General features: G+C 39.2%; 1 pseudogene; it reads left to right on the forward strand.

Moving 5' to 3' along the window:
• Window positions 1-7,516: 7,516 nt before the first annotated feature.
• On the forward strand, window positions 7,517-13,915 carry LOC127628202 (ornithine decarboxylase antizyme 2-like; annotated as a pseudogene).
• Window positions 13,916-15,237: the final 1,322 nt, after the last annotated feature.

A 15,237-nucleotide genomic window follows, 5' to 3' on the forward strand; every position in this document is an offset into this window, starting at 1 on the left:
TTTGGAACATTACACCTTTAAGATCATTCTCCAGACTTCTGGGCACCTGCTAGTAAAGATTCCTCAAAGTTTCCCAGTAAGCTGCATTCACCAACAGAAAGACGGAATATTTGAGAAATGTCTTGCTGGGTTCCCTGAAATCTGCCCGGTGATTCCAGAAAACAGATTTCATTGCCTTCCGTGCACAGCTCGGCTCTTTTGTCATAGGTGGAATGTGTTGCCATGGAACGCCGGCCAATGGAATTCTGCTCCCGAGAGTCCCAAACGACCTTCCTGGACAAAAGACTTCATTCGGCTCTTTTTGTCTTCAGTATGAACGGCTGGTTTGTGTCTCTTGAACCGTCCACAAAGACCCTGACAAGCCAGAGACAACAGAGCCTTTAACAGGGACTAATGAACTGAACCAGACTAAGAGATGATGCATCACACGTCCGGTTACTGCGGGGAATTAGGAAAACTCACTGAAAATGCAGAAAATGCAGAATCAATGTTGTGTTCTAGGATTTATAATTCCAGTTGAATTCATCTACTGAACAAGTTTTTGTCAAACCTGTTTTCATTGTTTTAAAAAATATCCACTATTCCATTAATTAATTCGGACATTCAGTGACTTTCACATTTTTACACATGTTTTTCTACACTTATCCGTTCATAAGAGTCATTTGTTTGTTGGACGAGACTGGTTGTATGGAAGCATATGGGTAGCATTATTACGAGTATGTAGGTGATAGAACCAGTACGTTGTTGGAACGTCTGGGAGAATTTTCTGCCTTATCAGGCGCCGACACCCGTCATTTACAAAATGACACTTCATTTAAAAAAACAAAACTGCCTTTTTTTTTATTAAAATCCCCATGGCAGAATTCGGAAGTAAACACAGAGATTATGGCCTTGAGGCATTTGTATAAAATCATTAAAATATATTTAAGTTGTTGTTTACTTCAGTCCACACTGCTGCATTCGTCGATGTACCGTCCATCGACTAACTCCATACAAGGCCGCGATATCTTTAACTTTTAACCCATACATAAGATACCCCTCTATGGCCTCGCCAGGGATCTCCACGGCTGCTGGTCTCCCCACTCCCCTAGGCCTCTCCGAATACAATTGTCGGCGCCTGATAAGGCAGAAAATTCTCCCAGACGTTCCAACAACGTACTGGTTCTATCACCTACATACTCGTAATAATCTTCGGAAATACTACCGTTTCTCTGTTCACGCTCCACTTCATCTGCTAGTGAATTTAACGCTCGGTAGCTCTGCGCCGCCATTTTTCCAACACCTCAAAACCATAGACTGTAAACTCAAAACACGTAACATAGCCATAACATGTTATGTTTACCTGTTGCCGAGCCCCGCCTTGATGCAGTGATTGACAGGGCGGGAGGGGGCGGGGCAGGGGCGTGATCGGCTCGGAATGCATTTTCAATGTGCACATTGAATTTTGCTACATTCATTGAATGAATGAAAAAGCAATCACAAGTGTCTTGACTGTGAGTGTAAATGCAATTAAGAAAAATAACATTTGAATGATCATTTTGCCACAGTTTTTGCTTGAACATGTTACACATATCTAATCATTTCTGTAATACATTTTCATTTTAATTTTGCAACTTATAAAGCGTTTCAATAATGCATATTAAAACGAGTGTATGAAATGGCAAATGTAAATTATGTAATTTCATTTTCATTTTGCACCAAACGTTGCTAGAATGGTAATGTAAAATGTAAATTTAAATACAGAATGCATTGCCATTTTACATATTACATTGTCATTTTGCATATTAAATGTCAAATTGAATATTGCTACCCATATGCTTCCATATGGTTGTTCTGTCTGTTTTGATTCACTAAGAAGAATCGGTTCATAAGAGTCATTTGTTTGTCGGACTAGACTGGTTGTTCTGTCTGTTTTGATTCACTAAGAAGAATCGGTTCATAAGAGTCATTTGTTTGTCGGACTAGATTGGTTGTTCTGTCTGTTTTGAATCACTAAGAAGAATCGGTTCATAAGAGTCATTTGTTTGTCGGACTAGACTGGTTGTTCTGTCTGTTTTGATTCACTAAGAAGAATCGGTTCATAAGAGTCATTTGTTTGTCGGATTAGACTGGTTGTTCTGTCTGTTTTGATTCACTAAGAAGAATCGGTTCATAAGAGTCATTTGTTTGTCGGACTAGACTGGTTGCTCTCTCTGTTTTGATTCACTAAGAAGAATCGGTTCATAAGAGTCATTTGTTTGTCGGACTAGACTGGTTGCTCTGTCTGTTTTGATTCACTAAGAAGAATCGGTTCATAAGAGTCATTTGTTTGTCGGACTAGACTGGTTGTTCTGTCTGTTTTGATTCACTATGAAGAATCGGTTCATAAGAGTCATTTGTTTGTCGGACTGAGACTGGTTGTTCTGTCTGTTTTGATTCACTATGAACAATCGGTTCATAAGAGTCATTTGTTTGTCGGACGGGACTGGTTGTTCTGTCTGTTTTGATTCACTAAGAAGAATCGGTTCATAAGAGTCATTTGTTTGTCGGACTAGACTGGTTGTTCTGTCTGTTTTGATTCACTAAGAAGAATCGGTTCATAAGAGTCATTTGTTTGTTGGACGAGACTGGTTCTGTCTGTTTTGATTCACTAAGAAGAATCGGTTCATAAGAGTCATTTGTTTGTTGGACGAGACTGGTTGTTCTGTCTGTTTTGATTCACTAAGAAGAATCGGTTCATAAGAGTCATTTGTTTGTTGGACGAGACTGGTTGTTCTGTCTGTTTTGATTCACTAAGAAGAATCGGTTCATAAGAGTCATTTGTTTGTTGGACGAGACTGGTTGTTCTGTCTGTTTTGATTCACTAAATGTAATCGGTTCATGAGAGTCATTTGTTTGTCGGACACCACTGCTGTTTTGTGTGATGTTTTTGAACCTGTGCTTGAGTGGAAAATGATCCGTCTGCAGCACTCGCACACTTTGGTCTGGGTGGAAGAAATGCGATTAAAACGTTTACATGGCATTATAAAGCGATTAAAATAGGAGTACTCCACATATCTTACTGTGAATATCATTACATAATCGCAATAATCTGTTAACATACAATACTGTTTAAGCCTTAATCGCATTATAATCACATTATGAATCTCATTGTGACTAAAGAAATGTGAGGGAATCAGATCAGATCGGCTCGTGCTGGTGAATTACAGTAACACATCTATGCTAGCCCTCTGCTTGTGGCTAAGTGGCTTAAATGAATTCAATATTTCATTAACAATTGTGTCTGCTCTGTTCTTGCAGTGCTGTAGCTGTTTTCTATGTTATCACAGGCTGTCTGGTTGCAGTTCTTGATTTCTGCTGATGCGAGCACACTCGCTCTGTGTTGATCAACAGTGACATCTTGTGGTGGATTTAAAGTATTGCAGTCTTTTACAGAACGTCCATTAGAGGGCGCCAGTGATCACAAAATTGAGCATGCGCGTTGTCGTGACTAGGGAAATACTAAACGCATTTTTTTAAACACAGTCCTTAAAATTGAATGCATGAGGAACACCTCTTAACAATAATAAATACAAAATATATAAATACATTTCTAAGAAATATGCCAATCAAAGCAAGTGGTTTAGTAGGTCACGTACACACCACAAACACACTGACAGAGACCATTTTATAGTTAAAACAAATCATGGAATCAATCAAATTCAGACATTAAATGTTACAGAACGACATTATGATATCATAAATGCTGTAATGGCATTTGATTATTGAGAGTTTTAATGTTAGGTTGTGAAATTAAAACATTTAATAATATTGTGGCATTGCGTAATTACATTATTTTAACCCTTTATGCTCAGTTGCGCCTGCCAGAATTATATATTTTTTTCTTTCAAAAATTGCGCTGCACATATTATTGCAACCAGTAAAAACATCAAACTCATCATATATTCATGTGTCATATGTTGTTGGAAAGCTCTCAAAGAGTAAAATACAACCAGACTATTTGTTTTACTCACAGATAAAATATAGCGAGTAACAGCTAAATATATGTCTTTGACAATTATGTTAGTGTTGCTTATATGCCGCGTTATCGCTTATAACTTCACTATAAATGAAACATAACAATATAACACAATATCACATATCAAGAGGAGGTGATTATCTTTCAATGGAGTCCACACACAAGATAATCAGATGTATAGATCATTAAATAATCCACATGAAGCACAATGTTACATATGACCACCAGGAGATGGCGCCAAATACACGACACAGACTCAATGATGACTCAAATGACACAGAATGAAACTCATTCTGTGAAATCTCATGACTAAAATCATGTGTGCATGCTATGCAAACCTTTAGTCATTGTTGTGTTTGCATGTGTAATTAGTTCTTATGTACAATTATTATCTTTTATTTGTTTGGAGAGTCCTGTGGACACTTGGAGATGTTTTTAAGCATCATAATCTACATATATCATTAAAAAAAATATTTACAATGATAGGCTTTTTTAGAGTTAAAGGCTTTAACTTGGGTATGCCTCTGCAACAGGAAATCTTTAAAAACACATTCAGAGCTTAAAGGGTGAAATAATATAATACCCATTTTTTGGTTGGTTTGTTGTTTGGTTGTTGGTTGGGTGGTTGGTTGGTTGGTTGGGTGGTTGGTTGGTTGGTTGGTTGGTTGGTTGGTTGGGCAGTTGGATGGTCAGTTGGTCGGTTGGATGGTTGGTTAGTTGGATGGTTGGATGGTTGGTTGGTTGGTTGGTTGGATGGTTGGTTGGTTGGTTGGTTGGTTGGATGGTTGGTTGGGTGGTTGAATGGTTGGTTGGTTGAATGGTTGGTTGGTTGGGTGGTTGAATGGTTGGTTGGTTGGTTGGTTGGTTGGTTTGTTGGATGGTTGGTTGGTTGGGTGGTTGAATGGTTGGTTGGATGGTTGGTTGGTTGGTTGGTTGGATGGTTGGTTGGGTGGTTGGTTGGTTGGTTGGTTGGTTGGGTGGTTGAATGGTTGGTTGGTTGAATGGTTGGTTGGATGGTTGGTTGGTTGGTTGGTTGGATGGTTGGTTGGGTGGTTGGTTGGTTGGTTGGTTGGTTGGGTGGTTGAATGGTTGGTTGGTTGAATGGTTGGTTGGTTGGGTGGTTGAATGGTTGGTTGGTTGAGTGGTTGGTTGGTTAGATGGTTGGGTGGTTGGTTGGTTGGTTGGGTGGTTGAATGGTTGGTTGGTTGGTTGGTTGGTTAGTTGGGCAGTTGGATGGTCAGTTGGTCGGTTGGATGGTTGGTTAGTTGGATGGTTGGATGGTTGGTTGGTTGGTTGGTTGGTTGGTTGGATGGTTGGTTGGTTGGTTGGTTGGTTGGTTGGTTGGATGGTTGGTTGGGTGGTTGGTTGGTTGGTTGGTTGGGTGGTTGAATGGTTGGTTGGTTGAATGGTTGGTTGGTTGGGTGGTTGAATGGTTGGTTGGTTGGTTGGTTGGTTGGTTTGTTGTTTGGATGGTTGGTTGGGCAGTTGGTGTATTGGTTGGTTGGTTGGTTGGGTGGTTGAATGGTTGGTTGGTTGGTTGGTTGGTTGGTTGGATGGTTGGGTGGTTGAATGGTTGGGTGGTTGGTTGGGTGGTTGGGTGGTTGAATGGTTGGTTGGTTGGTTGGATGGTTGGGTGGTTGGTTGGGTGGTTGAATGGTTTGTTGGTTGGTTGGTTGGTTGGTTGGGCGGTTGGTTGAATGGTTGGTTGGTTGGTTGGTTGGTTGGGCTGTTGGTTGGTTGGGCGGTTGGTGTATTGGTTGTTTGGGCAGTTGGATGGTTGGTTGGGTGGTTGAATGGTTGGTTGGTTGGGTGGTTGAATGGTTGGGTGGTTGGGTGGTTGGTTGGTTGAAAGGTTGGTTGGTTGGTTGGTTGGTTGGTTGGTTGGTTGGTTGGATGGTTGGGTGGTTGGTTGGGTGGTTGGGTGATTGAATGGTTGGTTGGTTGGGTGGTTGAATGGTTGGTTGGTTGGTTGGTTGGGTGGTTGGTGTATTGGTTGGTTGGTTGGTTTGTTTGTTGTTTGGATGGTTGGTTGGGCGGCTGGTGTATTGGTTGGTTGGTTGGTTTGTTAGTTGATTGGTTGGTTGGTTGGTTGATTGGTCGGTTGGTTAGTTGGTTGGATGGGTGGTTGTTGTATTGGTTGGTTGATTGGTTGGTTTACTAGTTTGTTTGGTTGGGACCCACAGTGATTTCACCATTTGTCCATACACAAAACAGTTACCCACTTTATCAATGGGTTTATCACTACAGTAAACACAGTAACACGTACAGCAGTTATCCCAGTCTGTAACAGATACTGTTAAAGATTTAAGACATAGACCTGCAATTAAACTTTCACCTGGTCCCCTGCTTCTGTCTGCAGACTTTAATGTGCTGTACGTGTGTGATCAGTGCAGACGTGAAGTATGTGATGTGATGGCCTTTATCCCGTGTGATATAAGTGATTTGCCAAAGAAGCCTCTTCAACAGCAATCTGTAACTGGGAGAAAAAGTGTTTCTTTTGTGTCAAGTCACACTTAACACATGATAATTTATTCTCATTATAATATTCTGCCAAACATTTATATGAGTTTGCACAGAGAAGCAGTTACAGATCTGATGTTATCATCCAAACCAAAGTAAATTTGTCTCCAATGGAGCCAGATATCCATAAGCATGTGCTAGCTGCACTGTTGCAGTTAAAGAACATAATCAAAACCAAACTCAAGATCAGATAGCACACTATTCTGCTTTAACACAAAGTTACATAAATGAAACTGTATGCATGATTATTGAAACACTGTTAGATTAAAGATCTCCTTTAATAAAAAGTACTTTGGTGCTACTGTGGTACAGTGATGGTATCATGTGGTAACAGCATGGTACTTTGATATTTAACATGGTAGGCTACCATGATTGCCATTTTCATATAGGCTACCATGGTATTTACATGCTACTCCAAGGTACTTTGAATAATACTATGGTATTATGTCCAAGAACATAGTGTTTCCAGAGAACAGTGTCCTATGGTTCTTTTTGTTATTAAAGACTACAACACTTATCTTTATTTCAAATGATAGACTTTGTTTACATAAATGTCTCATATATGTGATGTACACAAAATGTCACAATGATGTTAAAGTTTCTTTAGAACATTTATGCCTCAAATGCTCACAGATGAAATATAAAAACATGATAATAGCCCACACATGCCTTTGTCTCTCTGTGACTGCTGTGTCATAACAGTCTCAGAAGCAAAACTACGTTCGCTTCCTTTCAGTAATTTTCCACTAGCTACAAACGACAAATGACCAATTTTACTATGGCGAAGGCGTTCCTCGTGAATAATAATTACGCAAACAGACGTTCGCCCATTAGGCTAACGCGACTGGCCAAAAGCATGTGGCTTGAATATTAACTATCAACGTTAGAGGACGCTCATAGGGCGCAACCAAACAACGTCATCAAAACTAAATAAATATTCATGAGCTCCGCCTTTGCCATAGTAGCGTCGAATGTGTTTTGTGTTGCGTCTCCGCCTCTGCGCTTCTCACTCTCTGCCCGACAGCAGCCGAGAACACAGGCCGCCGTGAACTCTCCCGAGGCCGGATGGTAAAATCCAACCTCCAGCGGATCCTCAACAGTCATTGCTTTGCCCGTGAGAAAGAAGGAAAGAAACAGTGTGAAAACAGCATCATGGAGGCGCTCAGTAACAGTATTAATGACATGATGGGAAGGTGAGCGACTTTAAAACAGAAGTGTAAGAGCCCAGTTTATTTGGTTTAAATCCGTTTAGCATCCTTCAACAAGTCACAACAGTGCCAAATGAACGATTTTGTGTTTTATTTTGATATTTATTTGGAATAATTTTTCTCTCATGGCCTTGCTTATGTTATGCTAATGCTAGTAACTGTTTGTCAGACATTTGCGACAGTTGTTTTGGACAATTAGCACGCACAGATGTGTTTGCACATACAAGAATACGGTGTATTGTTCTGTTGATGTAGTTAGAACGCCTTGGGTTTTTATTTTTATTTTTATTTTTTATATTTGACGTCGAAGGCCTAGACCTTTAATACCTACGTCACAGAGCTTCATTTAGTGCGTGATGACGTCACTAGTCTCCGGGCTTTGATCGCGCCCGACGTGTGTTTTTAATCAAGTATCTGATTACCATTATTGTCTTGTTTGTTTATTTTAGTGGGGTTCATTTTTTCAGTCATTTTTGTTGAGATTGTCTGTCTTATTATTGTTATGAGATGATGTATGTATTGTAGAAATATATCTTTAAAAAAATAAAATTGATTTATAATTCAGGCAAAACAAAAGATGTGTTTTTACTCCCTCTTGAGTAAAACAAAAGATAATCCTGAGATTTATATTGTAAAAAGAGAAAATAAATATCGCTAATGTCTGGAATTACTTATTATTATTATTATTATCATTATTATTATTATTATTATTATTTAGAAGTAGATCGATAGTGGATTTTGCAGATACCGATAACTAATGTAGTGGATAACTCATTAATCGGCCAATAGTAAAAAAAAAAAAAAATTGTTTGTAGAATGATTAAAGATTTCATAGTATTTTCTTCCTATGATGTGCGCAGGCATGGTGTCTACAAGAGTATAACATGAGTAAAATCCCAAAAGAAGTTTATCGTGCAAACAAAATTCCAATAATAATCGGGAAAATTATTGGAATTTTAATTATAAAGAATCCCAAAATACATCAGGGACTTTTATTTTATAAATGACAGACACTTGGGTCCCTTATAATGCTCTTTAAGTATTTAACAAAGTAAGCTTTTATAGCTGAAATATTTCAGCATATGAGGTTTATTGATGAGGAATAAATATAAAAAACATCTGAAACTATCGGCACGATTAATCTGTAAAACACATATGTCCATCTACCTCTATTATTATTATTATTATTATTATTATTATTATTATTGTTGTTTCACAAGGAGCGTAACAATTTAAGAGTACATTTTTACACGATGTGACCTTGAAAAGCGATGTTTCCTGATGTTGTCACGAGTCTGTTAATGTTGTGAAATGTGTGTGAAAGCCAATGACTCTGTTAATCACTGATGTCATGTGTTATTTCTGCATTTGTCTCCGCTCAAATAAACAAACTGACATTTAACTGCACAGTATTACAGGTTCAATCTCATGTGAGGGTTTTCCATGTCAAAAACAGCTTTAAAGATGGAGCACAGCTAAATATGGATCCTCAAGTGCTGATTTGGTTGTTTGTGGTTTTTACTTTGTGTATAAATGAGATTTTAGTTATTGTAATGTTCTATATTTGTATTTTTCTGCAGTTTGTCTGTATGTTGTAGTAGTACCACTGGTCCAGGGCCTCTGTGGTGCTCCTGATGCCCCTCACCCACTTCTGAAGATCCCAGGTGGGCGAGGGAATGGAGCACGGGATCACACATCCACAGCTCAGCAGCTGTACTCTGTGAGTATTTACACACACACGCTCACAATTATAAATGCACACAAAAATATCATGCATATCTGGCTAATGCGAGTTCAATGAAAGATCCTTTATTATTATTTCCATTAAAATTGCCAGCAGACTAAATGGCTCATTTGTCACATTTAAGATATTCAGTGTTCATTTTAAATCAGCTGAAATAATTCTTAATCTGTTTCATTGTTTCTCCATTATCATGACGTAATGTTGATTTAGCCATCTCTGCATCTTCAGTTAATACTTCCTCAATGCTTAAAATAATACCAAAATCCAATTAATATTAAAACCTTTCCACAGCAAACATGAATCTTCATCTCGACTTTAAACAGTTTAAATAGAAACGCTAACGAGCAATTCACACCTGTAGCAAACATTCGCGTGCTAACAAAGACGTGTTTTGTACGGTGAATGTATCGATTTGTATTTTTTGGATGAAACACCCCAACCAATAAAATGTGGTGTTTGGATGACGTGTCAGGAGCTGCTGTAGTGTGTTTGGTGTCGCTAAAGCTCAAAAAAACAGTTTTGACCTCTGATATTAACACATATATTAACACTGCAACATGAGAAAACAATAATGATACAAATATTAATAACGGCAGTATCTCAGCGAGTATGACGCTGACTATCACACCTGAGTCGTGAGTTTGAATCCAGGGTGTGCTGAGTGACTCCAGCCAGGTCTCCTTAGCAACCAAATTGGCCCGGTTGCTAGGGAGGGTGTGAGTTGTGCGTGGATGCTGCGAAGAATAGCGTGAAGTCTCCACACGCGCTACGTCTCCACGGTAACACGCTCGACAAGTCACGTGATAAGATGCGCGGATTGACGGTCTCAGACGCGGAGGCGACTGCACTACGCCACCACGAGGACTAAGAGTGAATTGGGAATTGGGCGTGTCAAACTGGAGAGAAAAGAAACGACAGTATTGACCAACACAAAATGGGTGTCGTGTGAAAGAACATGTGCTTTTAAATTATCTGTATATTCATATGTTCAGAAAAAAATACAATCATTGAAGATTAATTTTAACAGCTGCTACATGTCTAATGGTAAAACGGCGGATTATACACCGTCTAAATGCAGTTTGGGACGAAACACATTCATATTTGTGATCTCTGGGATCGATGGTCCTTTAATTTCCAACATTAACAAAGATACACAATATATATTGTTAATTCATTATTTTCTTGTGCAGCTTTTAGTGTGTTCACTAGATTTGCTGTATTTGCTTTTCCTGTATTCAAGTGAGAGATGCCCTTGAATCGTTATTTCCACGAGCTCCAGATTATTATAAAGTCCACATGAATGTGTTGGAATGTTCTAGCACGTCAGTCTGCAGCCAACATGCCAAACACACGGCAGTGCCATTTCCTGTCACGTGATCCTGTCCAGTTTAGTGCACGCACAAGGCCGTCATTGTTACTGACACGGTGATGTTTAGTTCACATCTCGTGTTAATAAATGTCTTTTCAGCAGGAATAAATACAGAATATTTGAGTCAATAAGACCGGTTAATGTTTGTGTTCAGCTTATTAAACTTATTCATATTTTCAGATCACATGATGATCAATACTTCTTAAGAAACCACCTATGGTGCTTTGGGGGGGCCCAAAGCACTATAGCAACGGCACAGGGGTTTGCACGTGAAAACACTACATGCCTCTGAAAATGTAAAAATTTTGGGTTTAATTTTGTTATTATTGTAGGAGCTAAATGAAATGATTGTTCAAGCCACTAGATGGCAGTGTGCACTAGTGGTGTGGGTGTGGTCACCTGTTAATTTAGCTTGGTATTTAAACTTCCCATGGGTTGTATCAGGTGACAGGTGGCGGGAACATAATGGTTCTTACCATAGAGCCACATAAAGCAATGTGTTACACTCTCTCTATATATATATTTTCATTAAAAGGACAACAAAGCGTCTGAAATGGTTATTGATGTGTGGACATTGTTTATTCCAAACTATTAGTAAAGAACATCTTACCACCTGGCCCTGGCTTATAGGAAAAAGCCACTACAATTATTTTAATATGTATTTATCTTTCCAAATTCACTGTTTTGACTTTTTAAAGTCACATGTTACATTCATGTGTAATGTAATTCTCTCTCTCTACAGGACAGGAAGTTGACTGTGACAGAAGAGCCCGGTGGGGCTGGGCGCCCCAGAATACTGCACTTCCAGAGCTGCCTCACCGTTTCCCGCGTGATCCAATGGGAGGCGGTGCTCAGAGGGGAGGGGCTGTTTGTGGAGATTCCTAGCGACCCCTTCCCAGAGGGCAGCAAGGAGAGGTGAGAGGTTACACATGGGTCAGAGCTCATGAGGGTTGTTTGGTTTTATTCAGGGATGCAAACAACTTGCCTTTCAGCTAGTCAAATTTTATGAAGCTAATTTTCCCAAATCGTTGGTCAAAACAAGTTTCAAAATAGGTGTCGTTTGAAAGTTTATAAGCTCTACTTACCAACGCTATAATGTGGTTCTCGGTGTGGCGTGTGGTGAGTTGTGCGTGGATGCCGCGGAGAATAGCGTGAAGCCTCCACACGCACTACGTCTCCACGGTAACACACTCAACATGTCATGTGATAAGATGCGCGGATTGACGTCTCAGACGCGGAGGCAACTGAGATTCTTCTTCCACTATCTTTTATGAGTGCTAAATATGATTCTCATGTGGGACACGGATGTGTCTTTGACGCCAAATTGCGCTCTGCTATCCGTGTGCACACGTCAGACGGGCTTCCCGTGAAACAGCTCCAGTGACAGGATCCATGCGAGCGCATCAACCGGTCGCTCCTTAAAATGCAAGCTCTCTGACAAACGCAGAGCGGCTCACATGTGCGATTAATTCGGGCTTCCATCGATATCGTTGCGCGTGCAACACATTTGAGTAGTAATAGTACCATGGAGCGCTTCAACCATCATGTGCAACGTCTTGACAATCTGAACCGCACTAATGAGGGAAAGAGAAACTTTCGACACATCAACCCCCAAACTAACATGTATCACAGTTACCTGCAACAGAATTTCTCATTACATCTTTGGAAGTTGTAGCCAAGTAAACCGCGGATAGTTGGACAGTCATGGGTATGTAAGTACTCTAAATTGAATTAAACTGAAAATAATCTGTAATCAAACGATTGATTGACGTTATTTTTATATTATTATCTGTATCTTACCTTTTGTCCCAATGTGGATCCTATATTTGCACATTTCAGAGAGCTCAATCAAATATTCAGATGATATTTTAGTTGCATTTGAGGGCAAAACAATTGAAATGTGTAAATTCGGCTCATAATATCGATCTCAAACACCCGCTGTGATGTTCTCATCTTTCATGAGTTTGCATCCCTGCTGGAATAAACCAAAACGCTCCATTCACTAAACGTGTCTGTGTTTTCAGCTTCATCTCTCTGCTGGAGTTTGCTGAAGAACATCTGAAGGTCGCTAGTGTGTTTGTCTGCTTTTATAAGAACAGAGACGACCGTGGTGCGTTCAACACACATTCAGATCAGTGCTTTGATTTCCTGCTTTTGTTCATATGCTGTTTATTAACGCTCGTGTTTGTGTCTGCAGTGAAACTGGTGCGTACTTTTAGCTTTCTGGGCTTTGAGATGGTGAAACCGGGGGACGCTCTGGTGCCCGCTCGACCTGACGTCCTCTTTATGGCCTACAACTTTGACAGGGACTCCTCGGACGAAGATTAGTTGCATTCTCATCCTTACTCGCGTTACCGCTCTCCCAATCTCTCCATCACCTGCTTCCTGTTCCACAATTTCCATCTGCGGTCTGTAAATGTGGATAGTGTTTACAGACGTCAGATGATCTCCTGTCATAACTGAACGCTTGTGCACATTCATTGTTTATGTAGTTTTGACGTCTGTTTGATTTGTTCTGTTACGGTTTAGTTTGAGATACGTGTTTTTAAGAGTTTCACTAAATGCTTGTTTGCTATTTTTGTTTTATAAAATGTTACTTTTTCTTTAATGTAACGGCATACCATTGAAATGTTTGGGTACGTAAGATCTTCATTTTGATTGGACATTGAGTTCAATCTTATGAACCGATGATGTAATGTAGGTTTTGTTTTTCTGTTTGTTGTTCTTATGACCTCAGAATGTGGTATGTACTCTCTTGACTGTCTGGAGTGAGTTGGTAAGCATGTATCTGTGTGCTATTGATATTATTTCTGAATGTGATGAACATTATTTGATCATGAACAGTTTTATTGAACACTCGACTGGTACAAAACTCAATGGGAAAACAAAATCGACACATCCAAAGCTCTCTTACCTCTCGCGTCTTTATTTTGTATATCAGAACCGTATTTAGGCTTTTGTTGTGTGTTTGGCTGTTTCCCGCTCTTTATATTTTTTCACATTGTTTGGAAATCTGTCCTTCACCTCTATAGTTGTGCATATACTGCTTCTGTGATAATAAAACCATTATTTAAAGACACGAGTGTTGTGTGTTCATCTGTGCTCCACAGACACCTTCTGGAAAACTCTTCTTTAGTGGACGAATGTATTTATTAAATAGTTTTGTATTCCCTCAATTATTTTGGGTTCTTTCGCAATATCTTTATCCATCCTTTATGGAAATTGACCTTGGTTTTATTACAGCAACCACAGTTCAACTACGATATTTGGACTAAAAGCATCGTAATAATAATAATATATGTGTGTATTTGGAGAAAAAATAAGGGCAAATAAAAATCACAATTAGGCTACCAAATATATATATCCATCCATCTTCAACCGCTTATCCGAAGTCGGGTCGCGGAGGCAGCAGCTCCAGCAGGGGGCCCCAAACTTCATATATATATATATATATATATATATATACTGTATATCTGTAGTAAAACACACAACAATGAAAACACACCAGCAGTGGTGGCCCAGTGGTTAAGGCTCTGGATTACTGACCAGTAGGTTGGAGCCCGCCAAGACACCACTGTTGACCCTTGACCTTATCTGATCCAGGGGTGCTGTATCATGGCTGACCCTGCGCTCTGACCCCGGCTTAGCTGGAATATGTGAAAACATAATTTCACTGTATATATGCAGAAATAATAAAATACAGTTCCTGCAGTTTTACTAGAATGAAACCATGGGTAATTTTTGATGAAATGCATGTTTAAAAGAATACTTGCACCATAAATAATCCATATAGTAACAACTATCATGTTTTTATGACCATAGTTTTGGGTTCTGAAGTTTCTGTGTTTGTGAGCGGTTTATATAAATAACGGTGTCATTGCGCTGTATATTTAGCAGATATATGAGCCCTAAATCAGCAGCATTTTTGGCATAATGTTGATTAGAAAACTTTCAAGAAGTCATGGAAATGTATTTTAGTGAATATACATTTCATGACTGCTATATTTATAAAAATCCTTTTCTCGTGGCCACAAATGACAGAAATGAGCATTATTTTGAGTTTTAAACCACATGTTCATCTGAAGTTGCCACTAGAGTTCACTGAAGGCCACAGTATAATATTATACACAGTGAGTAAAGGACTTCATAAAATTTCCTTTGGTATGAAACTTTCTCCGTGAGCATATAACAGTTCAAATCCCTTTTTAATGATCTTTAATGTCTCATTAGTTAATCTCTTAGTACTTATCAATAACAATAAAGAGCTTGAAACAAGGGCTTAAACTGAATAATACTTGGATGATTGATAGACATACAGACAGATGGATGGATAGATGGATGGACGAACAGATAGATAGATAGACGGATGGATGGAAGGACGGACAGATAGATAGAGAGA

This window comes from Xyrauchen texanus, chromosome 34, assembly GCF_025860055.1.
Source record: "Xyrauchen texanus isolate HMW12.3.18 chromosome 34, RBS_HiC_50CHRs, whole genome shotgun sequence".
Classification (NCBI taxonomy): Eukaryota; Metazoa; Chordata; class Actinopteri; order Cypriniformes; family Catostomidae; genus Xyrauchen; species Xyrauchen texanus.